This window comes from Orcinus orca, chromosome 3, assembly GCF_937001465.1.
Source record: "Orcinus orca chromosome 3, mOrcOrc1.1, whole genome shotgun sequence".
Lineage (NCBI taxonomy): Eukaryota > Metazoa > Chordata > Mammalia > Artiodactyla > Delphinidae > Orcinus > Orcinus orca.
The window spans coordinates 115,553,414-115,579,012 of record NC_064561.1 but is presented as its reverse complement, the minus strand read 5'-3'; the positions used below and the strand labels follow the sequence as shown (position 1 = coordinate 115,579,012).

Genomic DNA, 25,599 nt, shown 5'->3' with positions numbered 1-25,599 from the left:
AATAGAGCATTTTTTAGAAAAAAATAAAATCTATGTAATGGTATGACTAAAGAATGGAATGTATCTAACTATAGGTGTAATTGCTTACACTTGTGAGCAATGCTTGCTAAGGATAAGGTAAATTTCAACCAAAACCTAAGGGTTATTCGTTATTGTTAGTGAGACTGTAGAGTGGGTAGATTGTTTCTCCATTACAAATAGAAAGAAAAATCGCCGTCTTATGATTGGACTAGAAGATCACAAGTTTTCTTGCCAAAGGGTTCATATAGACCCATGTAATCATCTTGGCTATGCACTGGGGCCCTGGAGGAGAAGATGAAGGAGTTCTCAAGAGTGTCTGAGAACTTTTTTTCTTCTTTTTCCACCAAATTAGAGAAGCAGAGTATCAAGTACAAATTATGAATGGAAAACTATGAGGACTGAGATCCCTGGTGAAACCACAGATAGGCTCTAGAAAATTGAGGTATTTGAAAATTGAAGCAAGGAGTAAAGAGAAAAGAAACCAGGGATTCTGCCTTTGAAGTTATTACTAAAAAGGATATAGTTAACAGTAATGTACCTACTGTAGGGTATGTGTGTGTGTGTGTGTAAGTTTGCTATAGGAAAATTATCTGTAAAATATTAGTATTGATGGTTATTTCACTTTTCTATTCAAGATGTTTTTGTTGATGTTGTTATAAAAAGGATAGCATGATTATGTCTGATAGAAGCAGGAGTGTCAAAATGTACCTGTGGAAGCAGCCTACCTAGTGTCAATTACGCTTTGTGCAGATTACTTTTTATTCTCAATCATTTCTTGAACAGTAGATTTATAAGCATACACCTATCAAATAAAAATATAAAAATCAGACAGTACAGTAGATTGAGAACAGTCTCAAAATTCAGTGCCTATCCCAGATTTCATAAGTCCAACTCAAATGCCTCATGTTACAATTTCAGACGCCTCCAAGGATAGCCTAAAAGAGCAAGCATCCCGGTGAGAATGGAGGGCAGGTGGAGAACTTGGGACCCGCTTAGAGGGAGCAAGCCTACCTGGCCCCAGGGGGTTGTTACTCTGTGGCAATGCCAGCCCAGAGTAAAGCTCCTTCTGATTTTCCAAGAAAACCAGAAAATTCTGTTTTTTCAAAATGTAAATCCTTGTAATTTTAAAACTTGGCAACTGATTTTAATTTAAAAACATTTATAGACCAAGAATTTTACAAATTCATTTTTTGGGGGGTGGGGGAAGCCAGCCTCTGGCCAAATTTTATATCTGGGCCAATGGACTACCAATTGATTTACTGACTTTTAGTTGCTTCTGTATATTCTTTCACATTCTTTGGATTAATTATATAAAGTCCAGTGAGTCAGCTTCAAAAGAGAGACTCGGCTTCTAACATAAGTGGCAAATGAGCTGAACTTTTTCTGTTTAGGAAACTTTTATAAGAATTTATAAATAGCCCTTTAGCATTTCATTGTGATCACATAGTAGACAATTGAAAGAATTATGAAACTTGAAATTATGAGTCCATCATTTAAATCAGTTAACTCAGTCTCAAAACTTTGGGGTTATTTCATGTGGAATAGACTATTTTGGTTTTCTATAGAACCTAGTTCACTGAATAAGCTACTCTTGCCCTGCATAGAGACAGGATAAGGGGTCTGAGGTGACCATGGCCTAGGGCAGTTTGGATTTGTTTTATAAATATTTTAAAGATGTCAGAAATACCCTAGAGTTGTATAAGGGCCAGAGATTAAGAGATAAAATCCAAGAAAAGGAAAGAAAAATCCCACTAATGATATCAGGAATCAGAGAAAGAATGACATTAATGATACTCACTTATGTTTTGCTCCGGTAGTTCATTTGTGTGTGTGTGTGTGTGTGTGTAATGTGTTTTTTTTGAAAATAGAAATATTTTTCTGAAGGAAGTGTTAGCTTTCTTGTAATCAAAGCATAGCCAATGCAGCTTGAATAAACAATAACTGGTCTTGGTAAAAAATGTTTTTGAATTTCAATTTGAAAGTTGAAAAATTTTGACGTTTAAAAAATTTGAATTTACTAACATGAAAATACATTGTTACGTTGTTGATTGGTTTTGTAATTTTAGCATTTCTTCTAGGGCTTTGATTGCGGGTACTTATATTGAAAATAAAATCAAACAATAATAATAACTATTATTATTATTAGCTATTGGAGTATATATTATCAGAAAAGTGTTTCTATTGGTATTAAACTACTTGAAGAAATGCTCTTTAGAGAAAGAGTGGGGGAACAGATCATTGACTACATCTACTGATTTTTTTCAAAAAAATAATTTTTATGGAGAAGGGGAAGCTTCAAAAAAGGCAACTGTTGCTGACTGACCTAAATATTGTTTCTTAGAATTTTTAATTTAAGATTATTTAATTAGAAACTTGAAGAAATTACTAGTCCACCTTCTAAATAATATGTTCTTAAATCAATAGAAGAGAAAGAATTGCATGATTACTAGGCAGGTGGACTACTAGTTATCCATTAATTTTTATTCTGTATTTTGGAACAGATATGTATGAATATTATAACTAATAAATCAAATGAAAGAAATAACCATTAAACAATATTGAAAATTCACAGCTTCCAAAATTTTTCCAACCTTACTCTAAATATATGTCAATCACACTGTGTTTTTCAAGTCAATTCTAAAATTTAAGAAAAGGGAATCTTAAGGAGACATCAATGAGAATCAATACATACATATAATATCAGTTATAGAAAATATATGTGGATTTATAAGTGTACATTTATGAGGGTTACTCTCATGGGAAGCCAATGAGCAACTTTAAAAGAAAGGAAATTATTTGAAACCATGAAAGATGTAATTAGGCCACCATAGGTGCCACAAAGAAATCTCTTTCTTTTTAAATGCTTTCCAGGACAACTGTGTCCAGGCATTAGATCTGGTCTCTTCCCCCACACACCGGCTTTCTTGAGGTCTAATTAATATACAAAAAACTGTTCATATTTCATGGATACAATTTGATGAGTTTAGACATATGCATACATCCGAGATCAAGGTAATAAACATTGGATCTAGTTGTTATAGCATTTATGATAAGTGTAGACAGCCTTGTATAGATGCTTAAGGTGCTTTAAATATTTTTATTTTTTAAAAGTATTTGAAAGGTCATTATCTTGTGTGGGGGGAGACCAGAGTGATTTTGGAGTGAGGATATCAGAATTATTAGGGAAATACTGGAAATGATAAATACTCTTCAGTCAGTGGTAACTGCCATGAAGAACACTGTTCTCTTAGTTTTGAAGTTTGGAAAGTATGTTCCAGAAAACAAAGAGAAAAACCAAAGCAAACAAAAAAGCCTATCAGATTCATTCCAGCATTTTTAACCATCTCCATTTCTTACTCATTAAAAAAGTAAAAGATGGAGAATATCCTTGACAATGTAAACATTTTATGCCAGACATGCATTATATTATTTAAATATTATGGATCGTGTCAATGCCTGTAATTGGTTCTCACATACATACGTGAGGATTCACATTTTTTCATGATTAGGACACAACATATTAGCACACGTTTCAGAGAATGTTATTGCACTGGCGTTCCAAAAGTGAAAATCCTTGGATTTTAAAACTGCATGTGCCAGAATCTTCTTGGCCAAAAGATTCACAGTATCTATTCTAATATAAAATAATTTCCATTTCAAATGAAGCAGATATACATCAGTATTAAGAAAGCAAAGAGCTCAACCTAATGCTGGAGGTCTTCTAGTGACACTTCACTCCCTCGTAAGATTTTTCCACAAAAGGATCACTACATGAAAGACTTAACAAAGGGCCACACGTGGCCCTGGGTTTGGTTTTTAGTATAGTGGGTTATATTCTAATTATAATTGTTTCTTCTTTACTATTCTATGCTTAAGGGGTCTGCTCTTATAAATGACTACAGGATAAATAAAGCTAACAAACACAAGTGACGGTATCTTTTGGCATTAAGATAATTATAGATCATTACATGATAGGAACAGTTAATAGTCCTAAAGTAATATGATTAAATAAAGAACTTTAAAACTGTAATTCACCTAGGCTTTTTAATATTTTACTATTTCTCCTTTGTTGCTTCAAAGCTATGAATTTCAAGATTTATTTGTCACTACTCTCTATATTTTCTGCTATACACAGTATTTGTAGGCTATGGCAACCAATCCCCTTGGGCTTTCTTTTGCTTTAATTTGCATAAAGACAGGCATCATATGAATATTCAGTGAGTGGCTTTGCATTAAGTAAGTGCCCTTAATCAGCTTTTCAGTTCAGTTTTATTGGTTGCACGCACAGTCTGTTATTTCATCCAGAAAATCTGAAGGCCCTACAAACTAACCAGGTAAGGTTGTAATTCCTTGATGCATTTAATGAAAGAATATTATCATTTGATTACATAGGTTCCGAAGAATGCTAAAAGCATGGTGGGTTTTTTTTTCCCTGTGTTTTTTTCTTCCCGTGGTGGTCAGGTGGGTGCATGATTCTGTAATTTGCATAAACATCAGCTCTATGAATAATTCATCAGGGTTATTTTAAACACTAGGTTTCTACTTTGGATGGCACTAGGGTACTGCCATTTGATTGGCTGAATGCTGTTTTCATCACCAACAGAATTCCTATAACATGAAAGTACCTAAAGGAGCTGAATTGAATATACAGTATTTGTTTTTTGAAAAATGCCTGTTATCTTTTCAAAGCAAATTGTGCTGTTTTCCCCCTCCCTAACATTAGGGCTTCTAGCTTTTCATGATACATACATTACAAGCTCAAATGTGGCTACCGTTTGTAGACTTGACCGGTGTCTGTGATTTCTGGAGAATGGGATAGCAGCTGTATTCTTCTGAACATGCATAAACATGAGCGACATGTAAATAAGAAACTGTCACATGCATATGGAGCCCTGGACAGCTCCATTGCTAGGATCCATTTATTTTCCTTTAACAGAATCCTCTTTTTGAATAGATAACTTTGAGACTGTTTCATCTATTTTAAAATGCCATGGACAATTATGGTACTATATATGGATATAATAAGCATATATGATCTGACAAATTATTTCTTGCTGAAAACGCAATTTATGGTTCCTCTCAGCCCACCTACAGGTTTTTTAATTTGGTACTTCTTTGCAATACACTAGTGACAAGGGAAGTGTTAATCAAGAATGACCAGGTAATTAATTTAGATATTAGTGTGTAATTCACTCCCATAATTTACTAAAAATAAATTGTCCCTTTCTTTATGTTTGTGGAGATGAGGAATATGGAGGTTCACGCCATTCTTTGTTAGTTACTTGAACATTAACCATTTGCATTTCTGGTCTGTGTCCTCATTGACAAGATTCTCATTGTAAACATCTGTGATCCTGAAACATTACAGGCATATGGGATTGGAGAATGGTGTAAATTGAATTTAGTCTTTGGCACATTCCGTTTTTGTTTTCCTTCTCCATAGGGGAACGTATCACAAATAAGATGCTGAACAGTTAGTGTTAGGGAAGGTATAGTGAATGATATGTGTAATCAGTTAGTTTGTGTAATCAACTATAAAATACTCCATGTTCCCTGTTATTTCCTGTACATTGAATGGGTAAAAATACCAAAGGCATCTTTAATAATGAATAAAGAAAGCTGAAAATTTCTCAATATTTAACAGGTTTTCCGTATAAATTTTTTAAAGTTCACTCTAAATCATTACACTGTAACATTCTTCACTGACTTTTTGTAATTAATATTCAAATATGAGTTTCATACGATACTGCAACTGAAGAAAAATAAAATTCTTTTCATTTTCTTTCTTAGCTATCTATACATGTAATGATAGTGTTGGGTTAGTTCCCATTTTTCGTTATTTGATTTTGTGTAGTTAGGTGAGGGTCTGTTTCTATTTCCTTTTCTTTCTTTTTCTTTTCTTTCTCTTCATATTCTTTTTTGCTATATCTTTGGAATCAATAGAATAAAGAAATACCTCTGAGACAATATTCCTTCACTCAGAACCAACGTTCATAAGCACATTTGACATATTTATTTTATCTGTTGAAAAAATACTTCATAATAAAAAATGGAATAAGGAATTCAGAATAAAAATTTTTTTAAATGAGATGAAATTGTAAATTTCTATTGGAATTTCATGTACTCACATCAGCTACTGTGTTTTACATGCAATTATAAATAGTGATTTAAATCTCACATCTGTAGTGTTCTTTGTTTAGTTAAATCTTGCAGGATTCTGTATGGTTGCTGTTTATTTAATTATCAGCCATTAAGCGTTTACAGCTGTAATAGGCACCAAGCAATCTTTACCATACTATACAAAGACTGTAGGTTTGGAAATATTTAACCAAAAGCTCTCATTCAAGTGATGCTCAATCTATTGAATACTTTTCATATGAAATCAGCTAAACTTACATTTCTTCAACATTTATTCTTTTCATTTGTTTCCAAATAATTTTCTGAACAAGAATGAATAGGTATAATTTCAGAAGAGATTCCTATCCTTCTTAAGATCCATGATAGCATGTTTATAATTCTATTTAGATGTGTATAATTTTGAAAATGAAAAATTCTCATCTAACTTTTTGATGGAGATATTGTGAAATATCCAATTTAATGTGATAAACTGAGTTCCTTTATGCTTTTGCCATTTATATTATTTTTAGCAATCACTGAAGCTCTTTTAAAGAAAACATTTTAAATGAATTTGGAAACAGCAAAGCTAGTGAATGACTACAGAATTTACCTTCCATTTCAGTGAGAGATTCTTCCTAGAAGGATAGGAGTCATCTTGTATTGCATAAACCTTGTTTAAAAAAAACAAAGCATTTGTTTATATTTTAGAACAAACTCATGACACAAATTGAATTAAAATTATAATGCATTATATTGCTAAGGAGAAAAAATGTATATCTTGCAAGTATAGTCTTATTTCATGTAGTGCTTTTATATGTTTAGACATTTAAAAAGAAAAGCAGTGAGGCATAATATATGTTTATACTGTCATTTAAAAGATGTTTTTCTTCAACATGTGATCATCTTGTATTTGGTAGATAAAAATAAATATGCAGATACTATTATCTGTAATATTTTCATTTTCATTTAATCTGATTACACTGTCAAAAAATTGTTGGTGAGGGATTTAAGCAATTAAAGCTGGGTATATATCCTTGCTAAATCCACTGGTAGTTAAGGAAAATTGCAACAATCAAGTGCTTTGGTCTAAGTAGAATAAAACCTAAATTGATCTACAGAAGGTGAAGCCTTAAACTTGAGGAACGTTTGTCTGTACAAAAGTTTTGGAACTGAATGTCACCTTAAGGCAAGAGGTATCAACTACATTGTATGGATTCCCCTAACAAATTCATGCATCTTTATGAAAGAGTGAATCTTCTCAATGAAGCTAGGATATCCCTTAAGAATTCTAATCTAATTGATGGTGCAAGTGTATGACATGATTACCCATATACAAATCCCTCTATCCAGTGTCACTCATTTCCCAGGAGCCCAGTCAATCAAATTTGCAAATATACTTGAAACTTTCTTTGTTTTTTCCTGAATGGATACTGTTTAAATCTACATAGATTGTCTTGTTTAATAACATGTGAGAGTTAGCCATGAATTTTCTTAGGATAGAGGAGGATGAAGAGGAGGAGGAGAGGAGATGGTGCAGTGGCTTACTTCTGAGCTCTCTTGTTCTCTTGAACACTCTTGTTGGAGTTCCTCTCTGCTACCCTGATTGCTCAACTCCATTAGTTAGAATTTGTACACTCAATAATTTAATGGGGTGAGGTTTCATGAAGTTATTGGGTAACTTGAATTTGCACAGTCACTCTTAAAATATGATCCTTATCACATTTAGGTTGCCAGCCAGTATCAACAAAGATGCTATAGGCTTAGGTAATATATATTTTTATTAAATTTTTAGTTCAGACCTGGTTTAAAATTTCCTAAGTATCATAAACCCAGCGGCATCCTGAGTAAGTGATGAGGAGAGCAAAAAATAACATTTGTAATTAAAATTCTATTTTAAAGGTTAATTATTTTGGAGGGAAATAAAACATCTTCAGTCTTCTATTGCATTCTTTATGGAAGAGATACATGATATATTGAGAATCTACTTGGTATGAGTACTTAAAATAGAAAGATCCTTTAGGAGAAATTTTTAATAAGGGAGGCTCTTTTCGGATTACCATGTGGTCTCTATTTATTTGTTAGCATAGTGCATTAAATTTATAGATTTTTTATGGTGAATCTTGAATAAATCACTCTGGATTCAAATAGCTAGTATTGTATATAGTGTTTTTGCCTTTCTAATTAAAAGGGGAGCTGGTTAAAAGTTGGGTGTTATCATTTTTTTGTTAAGTTTTAGTATCAAAATTATATTAGTCTTATAAAATGTGTTGGGCAGCTTTCTTTTTTTTTTTTCCTCTGACACAGGTTGTATATGAATTACTATCTATCTCTTTGAGTTTTGTATAAATTGCCTGTAAATCTACCTGGGCCAGGCATCTTTGGGGGAATTATTTTCTTCTTGATTCAATTTCCTAAGTGGTAGTAATCAGTTGGGTTATTTCTTCCTTACTGTATGCATTTTGATCATTTATATTTTTCTAGGAAATCGTTCTTTTCATCTAAGTTTTCAACTTCACTAACATAAACTTATTCATTGTATTTTCTTATGATTTATAAAATATCTACTGTATGTGTAGTCTGTCCCCCCTTTCATTTTGTATTTTATTTATTTGCGATTTTCTGTTTTTCCTTTGGTCATTCTTGTAAGAGTTTTGTCTATTATCAGTACTTTCAAAACAGCATTTTTGGGTTTTTCATGTTATGTATCTTGTCTCCTTGTTCTTTGTTTTATTAATTTCTGTTCTTTAAAGCTTTGTGACCTCTAGTTCCTTACAGATTATCTCTAAGATTTGTTCCAGCTCCAAAATTCTACGGTTCTGTAAAAAGTTTTTCTATGTTTAGAAGCCAGTGGAACTCTTACATAAGCATAAAATGAAGTGGGATGATAGTTATTATTTGTTGAACTTATTCTTTTATGTAGAAACCCTTTGTCTTGAGTAATCACAACTAGACCATTCCACATGCTATGAGTAGACTTTAGCCTTTGAGGAAGTCTACTTGGAAATACTCTTATCTTGCTACTCCTGATGATCATGTGATATTTTTAGTGATTTTTAAAGTCTATCACTTAACTTTAATAGAGAGAACTCAAATAATCTGCAGAGTAATGTCTGGAATATGTTGTGCTTAGGATTAAATAGGATTGCATTAATTGCTTAGAAAATGTTTGTGAAAAGTTCACAGTATAACACATGATCATTTTAGACTCATAGAAGGTCACTAAAACTAGTTGGGAATCTTTGACGATTCTCCATTTTGTGAGTTGACTACTCAAATAAAATTATCTCAGAATCAGGCAAAGTTAATGAAAAAGTGCATCAGTATTCTAGTCTGCTTGCTTTGAAAGTATTTTCTTAGTAAAATCAAATTCATGCCTTTGGTATTTTAACATTAAATCAAGTTAAACTCTCAGTTAATTAATAGACACACATAAAAAAATCACAGACTGAATTCTTATCTGTATGAAGAGTTGGTTTTTGTTTGTTTGCTTGTTTGTTTAGTCCCCTGTATGTACATTGTCCTAGGATGAATTGCTAATGCAGAGCGGCATTCATTCTTCTTCTTTTAGCCTGGAACATGATAAATCATATGGACTATACAAATGTTGTGATTGAAGCTATTGGACATGTTTGAGATTTTGTACAAATATACTTAAATAAAATCCAAAAAGAAAATAAGAACTTTTTGAAAAAAATATTTTAGCAAAATGATCGAGTGTCTTGTGGAATATAGTAACTCTGACTGACAGCTATATCATTAGAATTTTGTCATCAATTATAGCCTCCTTACAGCTTTTTTGATTCGTAGAATACTGATTTGACCTACTTTATTTAATAAAGGCTCTGATTCATTTATCTGCTTTAAATGTAATAAAAATTGAGGAGAAAATAATTCTTTAAATGGTAATGTTATACATAAGTGATCCAACATGTAAAAAATAATTTTCTTTTAAATACAAGTCCTACAGTAATGAAAAACATTTTAGTCATGATTATTTTTATTCCAATGTGATCAATTTCACATTTGCTTTTTAACATGATTTCAAGAATAATTTTCTACTTATTTCAAGGTCTGTAAATTGTTTAGTTCCATATCTAGTTCCCAGATACTTGTATCAAAATATGTCTGAGCTTGCACCTATATTTTCACATGAAATTAGACCATTAAACCTAACTTCAAATACCCAACTCAGTGATTCTTTTTCTCTGAGAATATCCAGATTCCTTTGCCACCAATTTTAAAGTCTTCTGGTCACAGTGAGCAGAATTTTGCCTACCAACAGACTATCTTAATAAGTCATATAAAGTACCCTGGAGAGAATTAGATTTCACATAGAATAAAGTCTCAATAGTGGTTGTTTCTTGATACATCTGAGACAGTAAGGGGTATTTAAAAAGTAGTAATATCAAGATTTTGAGGTTTTTTACTTATAATTAACTTACAGTGCTTTTGTGCAACCTGATAGGATTTTTACCTGATGGCAGATTTGTATGACATAATGGAACAAGCCGGGAATAGACTCAAATCTCATAACAAATCTTGCAATTATATAAACACTCACTGGAAAAACTTATTCTTTTACATGTACAATGCAATATTATATTACCAGTACTTATATTTTATAAATCAAACATTGAATGTCTTCTATCTTCCTAGTCTTTCTATGAGAAATAAATGATAAATAACTTTCTCTAAGTACTGAGACTCATATGAAGCAGTCTGTTAAGGGGCAGCTACAAAAAAAAGAAGTGTTGCTTGGAAATACTTCCCTTTTTATGTCAAAATTTGTAGCTTTTTTCTCTTTATATTTTCAGAAAAAGAGAAGAATCTTGTCTCAAGTATTCATCTACTTCTGCTTATTCTCCACCTGATATGCTAATCCTTGATTATTGTACCATGATAATTTTCATTGAGACTGATTGTAATATTCCAAACAATAGATGCAAGCATGAAAAGGAAAATATGGAGTAATAGCAGGTGATGATTTTTTTAAATCAAAAATTTATTTTTATGTAAATGCCTAGGGGAGGAAGAGAGAGGGGCAAGGGAGAGAGAAAAGAGTATTGCAATTCCACATGTAAAAGAATAAAGTTATCTTACAAAAGTTAACTAAAATGAATTAAAAACCCAAAATGTAAGACCCCAAACTATGAAACTCCTAGAAGAAAACATAGAGTAAAAGCTTCATGACATTCAAAGTGAGAATGATTTCTTAGCTATGACATCAAAAGCACAGGCAACAAAGCAACAGCAGACAAATAGCAATATGTCAAACTTCTGTGTATCAAAGGACACAATACAGACTGAAAAAGCATCCTATGGAATGGGAGAAAATATTTGCAAATTATATATCTGATAAGAAGTTAATGTAGAGAATATATAAATCCCTACAGCTAACAATTTAAAAAAACCCTGATTAAAAAATCGACAAAGGACTTGAATAGACATTTCTCCGAAGATGATATGCAAATGATCAACCAACATATGAAGATATTCTTAACGTCACTAATCATTGGATAAATGCAAATCAAAACCACAATAAGATACCATCTCACACTCATTAGGATGGCTAATATCAAAAAACCCAAAAAAACAGAAAATAACAAGTATGGGTGGGGATGTGGAGAAATTGGTAGCCTGTGCATTGCTGGTGGAATTGTAAAATGGTGCAACCAGTATGGAAAACAGTATGGTGGTTCCTCAAGAAATTAAAATTAGAAGTACCACATGACCCAGCAATTCTTATCTATCTAAAAGAACTGAAAGCAGGGTCTTGAAGAATTATTTGGTTTTTTAAAGAATTTTTTGGACATCTGTATTTATAACAGCATTTTTCACAATCACCAAGTGGTGGAATCAATCGAAATATCCATCAGTGGATGAATATATATATATATATAATGGAATGTTACTTCAGCCTTAAAAAGGAAAGATATCCTGTCACATGCTTCAACATGGATGAACCTTGAGGACATTATGCTAAGTGAAATAAACTAGTCACAGAAAAGGCAAATACTGTATGATTCCACTTATATGAGGCAAACAGAAAGCAAAATGGTAGTTAGCGGCTGGGGGAGGGAGAAATTAGAGAGTTTTTGTTCAATGGGTATAGAATTTCAGTTTCAAGATGACACTGTTCCAGAGGTCTGTTGTACAACAGTGTGAATATACTTGATACTGCTGAATTAAAACTGGTTAAGATGGTCAGTTTTATGTTATGTGTTTTTAACCATAATTTTATGTTATGTGCTTTTTTAACCACAATTACAAATTTAAAAAAGTGTTAACTCAACATGCATTGGACAATATAGAAGATTTTGCCAAACTTTTCACTATTAAGAAGAATTGATTTGAAATGAATTAAAAATACATATCTTTCCAAATTTTTGAAAGAAAGTAGTATAATTTCAAAATATTTTTTATAGTGGAAGTCAGCAACATACACAAAGTTAGAGTTTGAAAAATCTGGGTAATTGTTCTAGTCTTCTGAACAAATAGGCAATTGGGCAAACCAGAAAATATTGACTTTATCCTAAGATATTATCTACTTACATTTGGTTCTGAGAGATTCAGAGCACATTAATCTCTGGTTTTACAGCCCGATTAGAATTTTTAACATTTTTTGCCTCTGATATTTTTAATTATCTAGCTATCCATCTATCCACCCATCCATTCACCTCTCCATGCATCCATCTATATATACATACTTTTCCTCCTTCCATTTTTCCTTCAACCCTACAATACCTGTAAGTTCTTACCATGACCATATGTTCCTAAATATTTTGTCTAAGAATTTAAAGAATGTTGAAAGGAGATTTATCAAGACTTTTTAGGAATTCTTGATGAAGCTGTGGACATATTTTGTGCTTTTTTACCTGTCTATAAAATCCCCCTAAATTTTAAGCAACAGCTAATGTGACTCATACTTTTCTTAGTCTAAATGACAAAAGGTAGCTGCATTGTGATTCACAATGGATGATCCTCTCCCTTACTAATAATGACTATTGTATTTGCTGTTCTTCACACTAGTTGCTGTGTCAGGACAACTGCATATTTTGCACAGTGCTCTCTAGCAAATGTTTTGAAATTTACCCTCCAGAGATCATCTGCTATAAATGGGCTTCAGTGCAGTTAATGAATATTTTATTACCCTCATTCCTTTTTTTGGTCTAGAATGAAAAACATGGGTTAAGTGTGAAGTGTCAAATTAACAGAAATGTTTCATTGAACCATTCATTCTCTGAAACATTTTTCTTAAATATATGTGTGTATTTCATGTAATCAATTTACTAATGCAAATGTATACCAGGGAAAACATGAGTGACTCAATATGAAACGTTTAATAGTTTCTAAGCATAATTTCTGGCACTATAAACACATCACTTTTGATTGACTTAAAATAAGACAGTCATTGACTGGTTGAATGAATCTGATAGATCATATATTCTCTAGAAAATCAAACGCCTTGAGAAAATCTTCTGCAGTGAAATTATTCACCACATACTATTTTTCTGTTGTCACTATTTGATCATCTTTTGCCTTGTGGCCATGTAAAATAGTACTGATTTTCTCAGATCGTTCATTATTTGCCTATCAGAGAATTTCTGTGTGGTATGGGTCAAATTTGGAGCTTTAGTCTTCCAAATTCCTCCTTTGGGGAATAACTCAGAAAATGACTCTGTTACTATTAGTTAAATGATGTCACGTAACATCATATCTTTGCATTTCAGGAACTGCATAAATGTTTTCTATGGTTTTAAAAACTGATGAGCCAAAATATCATGTGAGATTTGATGAGTACATATTGCTCTGGCAACAGGGTGCAATTAAAGAACATTTGGTGAAAAGCTACTATGTGTCTGATACAGTGTTAAACATTTCAGTGTGTCATCTCATTATGTCCTCACCATCACACTGTAATATAAAAGCTAATATTACCTACGTTTTATAGTTGAGGAAATTCAAGTTCAGAAAGGCAAAGCAATTTTTCCTAGGCTAACTTATAAGTTGAGGTTTGGGTTAGTCTAATGCAAAAGCCTATATGTTTTCTATTTTATCATGTGGATCCCAGGTTAATACTGATAGCCCTTCATAATATGAATACAGTTATTTTTAATTAGATTTTTTTAAAATTCACTTTTTGAAATAAAAGTAGAAAGGGGAAAAGAAACTTATGATTTCTTATTATTTAATAAACATAAGGCAAGATACTTTCAAATGCTTTATACTGAATCCTTAAAATAAAAATTAGGTTATTTCTATAGCAAATATGATAGGTATTGTTGAATTTTGAATTCTCGACTTCATCTCTAATTAATATAGTCCACATTTTTCTCAACTAAGGTGGATAATTGATTTTTTAACCTCGTGTAAACATTATGGATAATGTATGTTTTGCTTTTAGATCAACAATTGAGCCAGTTTTTTCTTGCTAGATTTATTCATGCATCTAGCAAAGAGTCTGTGAGTGCATTCAATATGACAGGCACCCTTCTAGGTGCTTGAGTTGGATGGTGAAATAAAAATACCTGCCCCTATGGAAATTACATTTTACTGAATTTGATCTCTGGAGCTAACTCATACACTACATTGAAATATATTAGTTGTAGAAAATATGCCTCTATAACTTTCATCTGCCATTTGTTGGATTCAAGATGTCAGGATCATCAAAACATCAAACTTAAGGTGAATCTTAATCTACCAGTTGGTAAAACAATTCCTTCCATGTATGTGTGTGTGCATGTGTGTGTGTGTGTTTGTGTTGTATCTCAAGAAAATTGAACAGAAGGAAGTGCTGAGATGTTCAGTTGAAACAGACTTTCCTTCAGTCAACAAGTAACGTCAATAGCAAATTCAGTGATGGAGTAGGTGGTTATGTTACTGAGCCTCTTTTCATTTGTTTCTGTCAGTCTTATCTCTTATGTTCCTTTGCTTTCTTTTTTTTTAAATTATTTTATTTTATTTTATTTATTTCATTTTTGGCTGCGTTGGGTCTTTGTTGCTGTGCACGGGCTTTCTCTAGCTGTGGCGAGCGGGGGCTACTCTTCGTTGTGGTGCACAGGCTTCTCATTGCGGTGGCTTCTCTTGTTGCGGAGCACGGGCTCTAGGCACGCGGGCTTCAGAAGTTGTGGCACGCGGGCTCAGTAGTTGTGGCACACGGGCTTAGTTGCTCCATGACATGTGGGATCTTCCCGGACCAGGGCTCGAACCCGTGTCCGCTGCATTGGCAGGCGGATTCTTAACCACTGTGCCACCAGGGAAGCCCTCCTTTGCTTTCTTATCCCTACCTCTGTGAGAAGGCCTAAGACACCTGCATTACATGGTTCTCATTACCTCTCACTTTATATTTGCTATTTCTATTTCCACTCTTAGTGATCTTCTTCTCTGTTTCTCCATTATTTTCTTGCATCTGAATTCATGTCATGAAAAGATCCAGAGTCACTGTATGCAAAAGGAGTCTAGTTCCTGTGGTTAAAATGCTATCACATAACACTATGATGTTTCCATATATATATTAAGCAATTACAAATTTTATTTAGGTCTTAAAATTTATCATTACATGTATAAACCAGTTGTCTTCATTCTCTGATTACTTAAACAATTAAAGTGATAGACAGGAATAGAAAATAAGGGGCAATTCCCTACAAAGTGCAAATATTATACCAATTCCAGTCAAAAGCAGACAGCTCAGAAACAAAAAGAGGGAAAAGATAATTTTCAAGAAAGCTATTTGTACTTTTTCTTTAACCTAAACACAGATGAGCATGAAAATAAGGAAATTACTGTTAGGTAGAAAATAGACTGTTTTAACCTTTGCTGTGCATGGGTAACTGACACACACTGGAACCTTTGATCCCAAGACTTTTGGGTACAAGAGGCAGTGCTCTTCTCTTCTTGCCAAGGCCACTGCATCAAAGAGAAGGCCTTTTAAAAATTTCCTTAGTAGTAGAATTACTTATAAAATTGGAAAGCTTAGTCCAAAATTCCAGTATTTCTTTGTATCTATGCATTAGAAAATAGAAATAGAAATACCTTGCTATATAGAATTATAATCAATGAATATACTGAACTTTTAAAGTTAAAATTTGAACAGCATGCTATTAGCCTATCAAATTTCACATGGGTAAGCAAACAGTTGACATGAATTGGATTGGATCAGCCTGTTAATGTCCCTGTTAAGGGACACAAATGATGATTATGGAATGACACAGAGCCAGATGATTAAGGAGAAAATGGCCCACACTAGAACAATGGCAAAGACGTTCTCCCTACCTACACCCAATATTACACCAGACATTCATTTTTATATTAATTTATTGGGATTGCATAATATATTAATATCTAGGCACTATGATAGGTGTCAGGGATATAGCAGTGAACAAAAAACATATCATCTCTTCCCTACAGAACTCACAGTTTAGTTATTTACGTATACTTGTGGAAGTTTGGTAATATTTGTATAATGGTAGAGATTCTTTCCTGCCTACCCCATATCCATTCCCCTTTCTTCATTACTATAGGACTCATATTATTGGGGTTGCCAATGGGCACCGACAAAACTGTATTTCCCACCTTCCTTTTCAAATAAAGATGTGCAATAAAAGGGAAATCAAAAGTCAATTAATGCGACTTCCAGAAAAATGTTTTAACTGAGAGATGTATCCCTCTGCATTTGCTCCTTTCTCCTTCCTGGTGTCCAGAACATGGATATAATGGCTGGAGCTGAAGAAGCCATCTTGAGACCACGAGTCAACTTGAAGATACAAACAATATTTTAAAAATGTAGAGCAGGGGACTTCTCTGGTGGTCCAGTGGTAAAGAATCCACTTTCCAATTCAGGGGACGCAGGTTCAATCCCTGGTCAGGGAACTAGGTTCCCACGTGCCCAGGGGCAGCTAAATCCATGCGCCACAACTACTGAGCTCACACGCCTCAACTAGAGAGCCCGTGTTCTGCAAACTACAGAGTCCACATGCCCTGGAGTCTGCGTGCCACAACTAGAGAGAGAAAAACCCAAACGCCACCACTAGAGAGAAGCCTGCACTCTGCAACGAAAGATCCCACATGCCTCAACGAAGACCCTGCGTGCCGCAACTAAGACCCAACACAGTCAAAAAAAATAATAAATAAATAATAAAATATTTTTTTAAAATGTACAGCAGAAAAATCAAAGGAGCCTTGATCTCTGGTGAAATCTCAGAGTGATCATAGAAGTTCAGGAAAGCCTGCCTCTGAATTTCTTCTACATAAAACATAAAGTCATATATTCATCTTATTGAAGTTATTGTTATATGAGGTATTTTTATATGCATTTTTCTCCACTTTTGAAAGATATCCACAGATATAGAGAAAAGACAAATTCTAATACAAATGTGAATTTATTCACATATTGAAATGTTATTTCGGATGTGGACTTGGTTATTTTCAATCAAATCTTCCACATACTCCAGGTTTATAAAGCTCTCTGTTGAAATACTGTTTTGAGATGGTTTAAGGAAAGATGCCTAACCAGAGAAACTGGTTGACCGTTCTAAGCAGTTTTTGGTATTCAAGAGGGATGAACCAGGCAAGAAGAGTCCCTTACCCCATGAACTTCAAAATAAGCTACTCCTGTGTTATGGTTTCTTCTGCATTTGCTTTGATTTTGACTTCACCATTTTCTAAATTCTTGTAACATTTCCTCTATATCACAAAATTCATTGTTTAATTAAATACCTTTAATAATTTCCATTTATGAGTATCTTCTCTCTTCAGTACAATTACTCTTCTACAAGAGTAGAAGACAAGAAAGCTGCCTCATCATCTTATTTTAGCCACCATTGTCAGATTAGGACAGGATACTCAACTATTAACTAGGTGTTTGTGTGATCCAGGGATCCTTGTTTAGTGAATAAAACATGATATTGTGATTTTATTGGCATACTTAAAGTTTCTTTGTTTTAGAAAAAGGTTTTTATGAGTACATCTTATAAGATAAATATGTTTTCTAGTGGCATATACAAGTTTCATCTTTTGTTGCAATTTACAAGAGCATTTTTAGAAACTGTCTTTAGAGGTGATCTCAGTGACAAATTTAATACTACTACTTAACATGCTACTCTTTTATTCTTTCATTAGTGGATTTTTCTTGAGCACCTTCTACATAGCAGGCACTAATCCAAGCTAGAGGGGAAAAGTGTGGTGGGTGGGATGGGAATTAGTAAGGCAAAGACTGCACCACAAGGAGCTATTCTATTTGGGAAAGCAGACTATAAACAAGTGTGCAAATGCATAATATAATTCTAGATAATGAGAATGGAAAGTTCTAGAAAGAAATTAAAGCAGGATGGAAGGAGAGAGAATGATGGGGATGAGGATGCTTTTTGATGTGGAAGCAACAAAGCCAGCAACAAAAGGATCTGGAAAAATAGATTCCAGAGCCTGAGTTGGAAATGAGCTGGGTTTGTTCCAGAAAGAGCTAGGAGGCCAGTACAGCAGGAGGACTGTTGAGTGAGGTAAAGTGGTAGGGGAGGAGCGCTTAGCAGGAGGCAGAGAACAGATCACTCAGGACCTGGGAGGCGAAAAAGAGTTTGTATTGTATCCCATGGGTAATGGTAAATAACTGGAAAGTTTTAATCAGGGCAATGCTTATCAGATTTACACATTAAATTGCTGTTCTGGCTATAGGTGAAAGAATAGAGTATTGGAGAACCTGAGTGGAAATTGGGAGACCAGGTAACAGATGACAGAGGTAATCTAGGTGAGAAATCATGTAGACTGGACTAGGGGAGTAAGAGTGAGGTGTCAAAAGGGGCCAAATTCAGAAAATAATCATCAGGTAGAACTGGCAGGACTTGCTGATATAGGAGGTATGGTGTGTAGTGTTTTGTTCAGACTTGGCATACAGAGCAGATGATATTCACAGAGACTACATTAACACATTGAGGTACTAAATAAAGTGTTCTTATTTCATCCTGAGAAAAGATAGCTTTCCTTAAAAGAGTTGACTTGGCAGAGGATAAAGGGAGTCACAGAATCCTTTATAAAGAATTCTTATTGATGGCTAATAATTCTTACAAGTCACTAATCAAGAGGTGGAGGGAGAAAACAAAGAATGACAGATTTTATCATAATTTGGTGAACAGTGTAAATTATCTGGATTCTAAATCACAAATATTGAATATTTCTGTTTTTATTTTGCCTCAGACTTTCACTTTGTCCCCTTGGCGACTGGCAGTTTTAATTTTAGTAAGAAAAACAAAAAATTTGACAACTTAAAAATTTATGAAACCAGATTGGTTAAGTTGAAAAGACTCAGAGTAGGATGCTAGTTATACTTATTTTTTAGTTATTGGGTACCATCAGGAATGTAGACATTCAGAGAAAGAAGAGCATATCAGAAAATTGACAGCTTTGTGGATGGCTTAAAAGGCAGGAGTGAGATATATTAAAAAAGAAAATACCAGAGAAAATGAGTGAAGCTTCCCAAATGTACAGAATTCAGTGATTAAGTGTGTTGTCAATAGACTCTGACAGTAAGCATGCAATGAGAGTTTAGGTATTTCACACACAGGCACTATTGCACCAGACAGATAAACACACATCACTAATTTTCTCAATGGGTTTGATGGGTTTATCCCAGTCTTCTTCTATAGTCAACAAGACTAGTATTTAATGGTATTTATTATTTATTCCACTAGGAAGATCTATGTGGAATATGGTTGATTTGTGATCACAGTGAGAGGTGAATCAGTTAGAGATAGATAGATAGATAGATGATAGGCACTGAAACAATTGTGGCTAGACTTTTGTAGCCAAAAGAAGGGTAAAAATACTTAACAGACCAATATGTAAAATTCCTGTTTTTTTTTTTTTTTTACATGATAGCTCTTACTTAGGGATTCTGTGCAATTTTAGAAATTAAAGACTGAAGAGGAACTAATGAGATTATTTGGAAGTACTCAAATTTTAACACTCAATTCTCACTAAAAATCTCAGTGTAGGAAACTTCTAAAAATGAAGCATGATCAAATAGCATCAGCAATAATAGTTTTGGCCAAGACAAAGCCTGATCTTTCTAACTTAAGTAGGCTATCAGGTTCACTGAGGTGAAAAAGGTAACTTATAGTTGGAACTAGTGGTTAGCAATTAGGGACTGTGCATTATAATAATTTTACTTAGCATTCAGACAACTCTACAATGTGGTTGTTACTATCTCCATTTCATAAGATAAAGGAACAGAGGTTCAGGAAGGTAAATATTATCTAGGACTTGAAAACTGAAGTAAGTGGTGGGACTATGATTCAAACTCATATTCTTTTCATATTTACACCTCCTCTCAGTAAGTCTCTTCTTTAGCAGTAGGGAACCTTCCATTAGTTTGAAAGAAATGGTTAGGAGGTAAATTTCAGCTCCATAAAAAGAAGTAAGATCATAGGAGTCTATGATTATAATCATGATGAAATAAATTAGGAATTGAATTTCATCATTCAATTCAACTTATAAAAAGGGAGTTAGGTAGGTATATGTCATTGCTAACAGCACTCAGAGAAGATGAGGAAAGATGGCTGTAACCCCTTCACCACTGCGTAGAGACACCTGAATAATCACTGTTCATCTTCAGTTGCTTTGTAAGGGCTGAAACACTTGGATTGTGAATACCATCCACAGGGCTCTACTCGTGAGTTGATCTATGTGTTTTTCAGATCAACCAGTAAGAGTAAAATACACCAGATATTTTATGACTCTTACTTACTATAAGTTTTGAAATTTGATCTTATGTCTACTTTATATCTTGACAGAGCACACTCTGTCCTTTGATAGAAACGAAACCGAAATTGTTGGTCTCACTGGTGTTAGTGACTAGATTATTTTGAGTCCAATACAAATACATTTAAGAGACAAAAAAATGCTACCCTAACCTAACCACAATGTCCATATCACATAGATACTTCTTACTCAGCTGATGCATTAGAACCACACCAGTTATATTCCTGTTTTCTGAGAAGTTGTACTTTCTCTAATTTGTTTCCTTTTGGACCTTCACCTATAGTTCTGATGGACTTATTTGTAACTTCTATATTCATAACTAAATAGTAGGTATCACTATAATAATGTCTATTTAAAATTTGTGGTGATCATTTTTATTCTGGCTACAAATTATGACAAGGAAAATTAACAGAAGGCTGACAGATTTCTCAAGATGCCTTTGAAATATAGATATTTGCCTCTGTCCTCTAACCTCTTAAAGCTGAATTGTGCTTTATATTTTTATTATCAATAAATATTATCTGATATGAATACTAAGATTCTTGCTTTTACATGAGATACAGACTGCATTTACTACAAGTGTTGGTAAGTGTGTGGAGCAGCTGGAACTCTCTTACACTACTGGTTGGAATATAAAATGGTTCACCCACTCTGGAAAATAGTTTGGTAGTTTCTTAAAATTTTAAATACACATCTATAAAATGATTCATTCATTCCATACTAAGCATTTACTCAAGAAAAACAAATATAGCTGTTCATCAAAGATATATATGCAAATGTTCACAGCAGTTTCATTTGTAATAGCCCAAAACTGGAAACAACACAAATGTCCATCCACAGGTGAACAGATAAACAAATGTGATACACCCATACAGTAGAATACTATTCAGCGATTAAAAGGAACAAATTATTGATTTATGCTACAATGTGGATGAATCTCAAAACTATTATGCTTATCAAAAGGAGTATATATTGTATGATTCCATTTATATAAAACACTTTTTTTTTTTTTTTTTTTTGCTATACGCGGGCCTCTCACTGCTGTGGCCTCTCCCGTTGCGGAGCACAGGCTCTGGACGCACAGGCTCAGCGGCCATGACTCACGGGCCCAGCTGCTCCGCGGCATGTGGGATCTTCCCGGACCGGGGCACGAACCCGTGTCTCCTGCATCGGCAGGCGGACTCTCAACCACTGCGCAACCAGGGAAACCCCAATAAAATTCTTTAAAAATTGCAAACAAATCTCTAGTGACAGAAAGCGGATCAATGATTGGAGAATAAGGTAGGAGTGGATCGGGTATGGGGAAATGAGAGATTACTGAGGAGCAGGGGAAATTCTGAGGAGTGATAGATATGTTTACTGCCTTGGTTTTGGTGATATTCTCATGGGTAAATACGAATTTCAAAACAAATTCTACACTTCAAGTATGTGCAGTTTATTATATGTCAATTATATCTTAATAAAATTATTTTAAAACTATAGTAATAAAGGAGTTGCATGCTTTTGAAGAAAAATGTTTATATTTAAGACTAGGTTGTAATGATATTTAAGAAATTTGCTTAACATTTTGTTAATACATTCAGATGGGAAGACAAACCACTTTTTAAAAAAATGACGCAAAATGCCAAAAAGCAGTCAGTGAATATGTGTCACCCTGATAACACCTCTTGTCTATCCCAATAACAAATTTTTAATTATAGAATTATAGAATTCATATGAATATTTCAAGGAGCTGATCTTAGAGACACACAAACTTAAGAAAAAGAACCTCATATGTATACCTTTACCTCTATTCACATTGGATATCAACTTTGGTCTATGTTTAGCTTCATTTCTGTTCCATCTCTATCAAAAACAAAATGGACTTTCACAATGAAAACTAACCTCTTTTATAACAAAATCTGAATCTACTACCAGCTGTCATTGTCGTTTACAATAAAATGTTACCTAAGCCCCAATAATGCATCATGTAGTGAGAATAATAGTCACTTTGGATAGTACTCAACTCCAAGAATAATGCAATTGTACTCTGGAAAATATCTTCATTTAATGCTCCTCAACCATGCTGTGCTTCAGCATGAACAAATTTTTTTATTCAGTACTAATATACCCTTCTTCCAGTAGCAGTCTCAGTACTACCATATATCTTTCTTTTTACTTTAATGATGAAAAAAACCCTCTTTTGTTTGTATTACTAATATTCTTTGTCATCTAAATATTGCACGATGTCATCCAAGTTTAGTTCTAATCAGAAAAAGTAACACTCGCTGTTAGAATATATTGTGGAAGGAGCCATAGTATATAGGCTAGTAGTTAGCTGTAGTTCCCCTTTGTACTGTAAGAACCTCCTTTGTTCCCAACATTTACTATTTTCAGACAGAGAATCAGTAGAGAGTCTTAAGTCTTCTAATACTTTGATATCCCACTGAGGAGCTGTGTGATACAGGTGAGATTAAATATCCAAATCCTGACTGTGAGAAAGTTTCTTTCCTCCAGGCATTAAAAAAGATCAACTGATAACTACATATGAACTCTGGCTACCCCAAGGAAACTTGACATTGAGTAACTTACTCGGGAGAGATGGAATATAGCCTAAAGGTTGAAAGCAGTAACTTAAGGGCAGGGTTAGTTTCATAGGCATAAGACCTGTGCAGTCACACAGCACCCTGCTCCTAGAAGGGCCCTTCATTTGGTTTAATGTTCTGTTGTCACCTTATGATGCTCACTAATTTTTGAACAAGGGGTCCCACACTTTCATTTTGCACTGGGCCTCACGAATTAGGTAGCCAGTCCTACTTAGGGATCAGACAATTTATAAATTGTGTGACCTTCTAAGAACCTGTTTCCTCATCCATAAAATGGAGATAATTGTTGTACCTACCTCCCAAGATTGTTCTTAGGAATACATATATGAGAAAGTATTTACTGTAGGAGAAAGAATTAAGCTTAATATCTGGTATATAATAAATACTAAAAAATATTGACTGCTTTCTTAGTGAATAACATTAAATGATCTGGTTCATTATTATCTGCTGTTTTAAAATGTCTATAAAATAGAAAATTTTGCTTTGATGATGTGGATTACATTGTACAATGTATATCGGTGTGTTAACTTTTAACATACACATGCATATAATATAATTTTAAATGGAGTATGTATATCAGTGACTTATATGCCATGCCTGTGGAATTCCTCAGGAGAATTAAGGCTAACGCTCCGCATTTCACTGCATCCCATACTCCAGCATAACTGATGATCAAGAAGATCTTAATGTTCCCCTCAGCTTGACTACACTTTAGGCAAGTGTTTGCAATTATAAATTCTTTCTCTGCCTCTTTGTGATATAAATATTCTCCTAGACTCTTGCCAATTTTACAGCCCAGTAATGTCTTCCTCAAGGATCTGGGAGCCATCCTTTTTAGTGAGTATCAAGGGACATAGTGCCTCTGTTTCCCAATCTTGGTAGGAAGGTAGGAGCCTAACTTGCATAAGCAACAATTAACAAATACAGAAGGCCCAATCACATTGACCAACCTTCCGCCTAACGTCCTTCAGTACTTTTTTTACTAGCTTACTCCAGCACTTAAAAATCCTCCACTCTGTTTGAGTGGAGTTGAGTTCAGTCTCTCTCCCCATTGCAAAAGTCTTAAATAAAGTCTTCCTTGCTGGTTTAACTCTGTCCAGTACAATATTTCTTTGACATTGAGAACACCCCAAGGGTAGGCTTTATGAGATACCATTTGAAGGTGTAGCCAGGGAAACAAGCTAAATGGATTCAGATTCTGGCCACACCATTTATCCGCTAGGTGTGCCTGGGCAAGTATCTTAACCCCTCTGAGTCTCTGTTTCCTGATTTATATATTAGAAATATTAATAAAGTTATACCTTATAGAGTTGTAAGAAATAAATGAGATATCCATTTATAATTGCTACTCAGGTTAAGCTTGACTAAATAAAGATTAACTATAAACAAATATCTCAATAAATGCTAGCTATTAATATTAGTCACAGCATTAAAAAGACATTATTTGAGCTCAGCTGATAAATCAAGGCCTTCATTATCTTTCTGTGAATATTGAAAAAGTTTCTGATTTCCCTTTCAAATCTATAGTCTTGCCCAAACCTTTAATTTGCAACACAGAACCTTTCTAAAATTCAGCTTCTATAATTTTTTCCCATTCTTATTACCTCTCAATGCTTTCTCAGTACTTTGAGGATGAAGTTCAAATTCCACAGTATGACATCCAAATGGCACTCAGATCTAGCCCTGGCCATCTCTGCAGTCTAATTCCTTATGACCCTCCCCCTCACGTTGCTCTCACTGCACCCTGCCCCTCATCATTCAGGTCCTCTGCAGGGTCCTGGCAGAATTGCTCTATCTACTCCATGGCTCACATTATTCTTTTTGCTGGAAAATCCTTCCCTTTCTTATCTCCCACACATGGAGACTCACTTAAGTGTCAACTCCCCTGTGAAACCTTTATGTTTGTTCATTTTTGTACAGACTTCATTTATATTTTAATTCCTAAATAACCTAAGCTTATTGTATAATATTCACAAAATTCAAAGATAGAGTGTGGGGATCACTTACTTAACACTTCCCCCCTTTTTCATATCCCTTCTGAAAGCTTATCATTTTTGAGTTTGGTTTTCTTCTTCTTTTCATTGCATTTATAAACATTCATACACAAAACACACTTTATACACACAAA

General features: G+C 33.9%; 1 long non-coding RNA gene across 1 annotated transcript in view; it reads left to right on the top strand.

Moving 5' to 3' along the window:
* Positions 1-4,288: 4,288 nt before the first annotated feature.
* Positions 4,289-25,599, top strand: part of LOC117195795 (uncharacterized) — a 144,209-nt gene continuing 122,898 nt past the window's right edge. The window contains exon 1 of the long non-coding RNA XR_004475601.2: positions 4,289-4,355. This is a non-coding gene — a long non-coding RNA (uncharacterized LOC117195795). The remainder of the gene's footprint in view (positions 4,356-25,599) is intronic.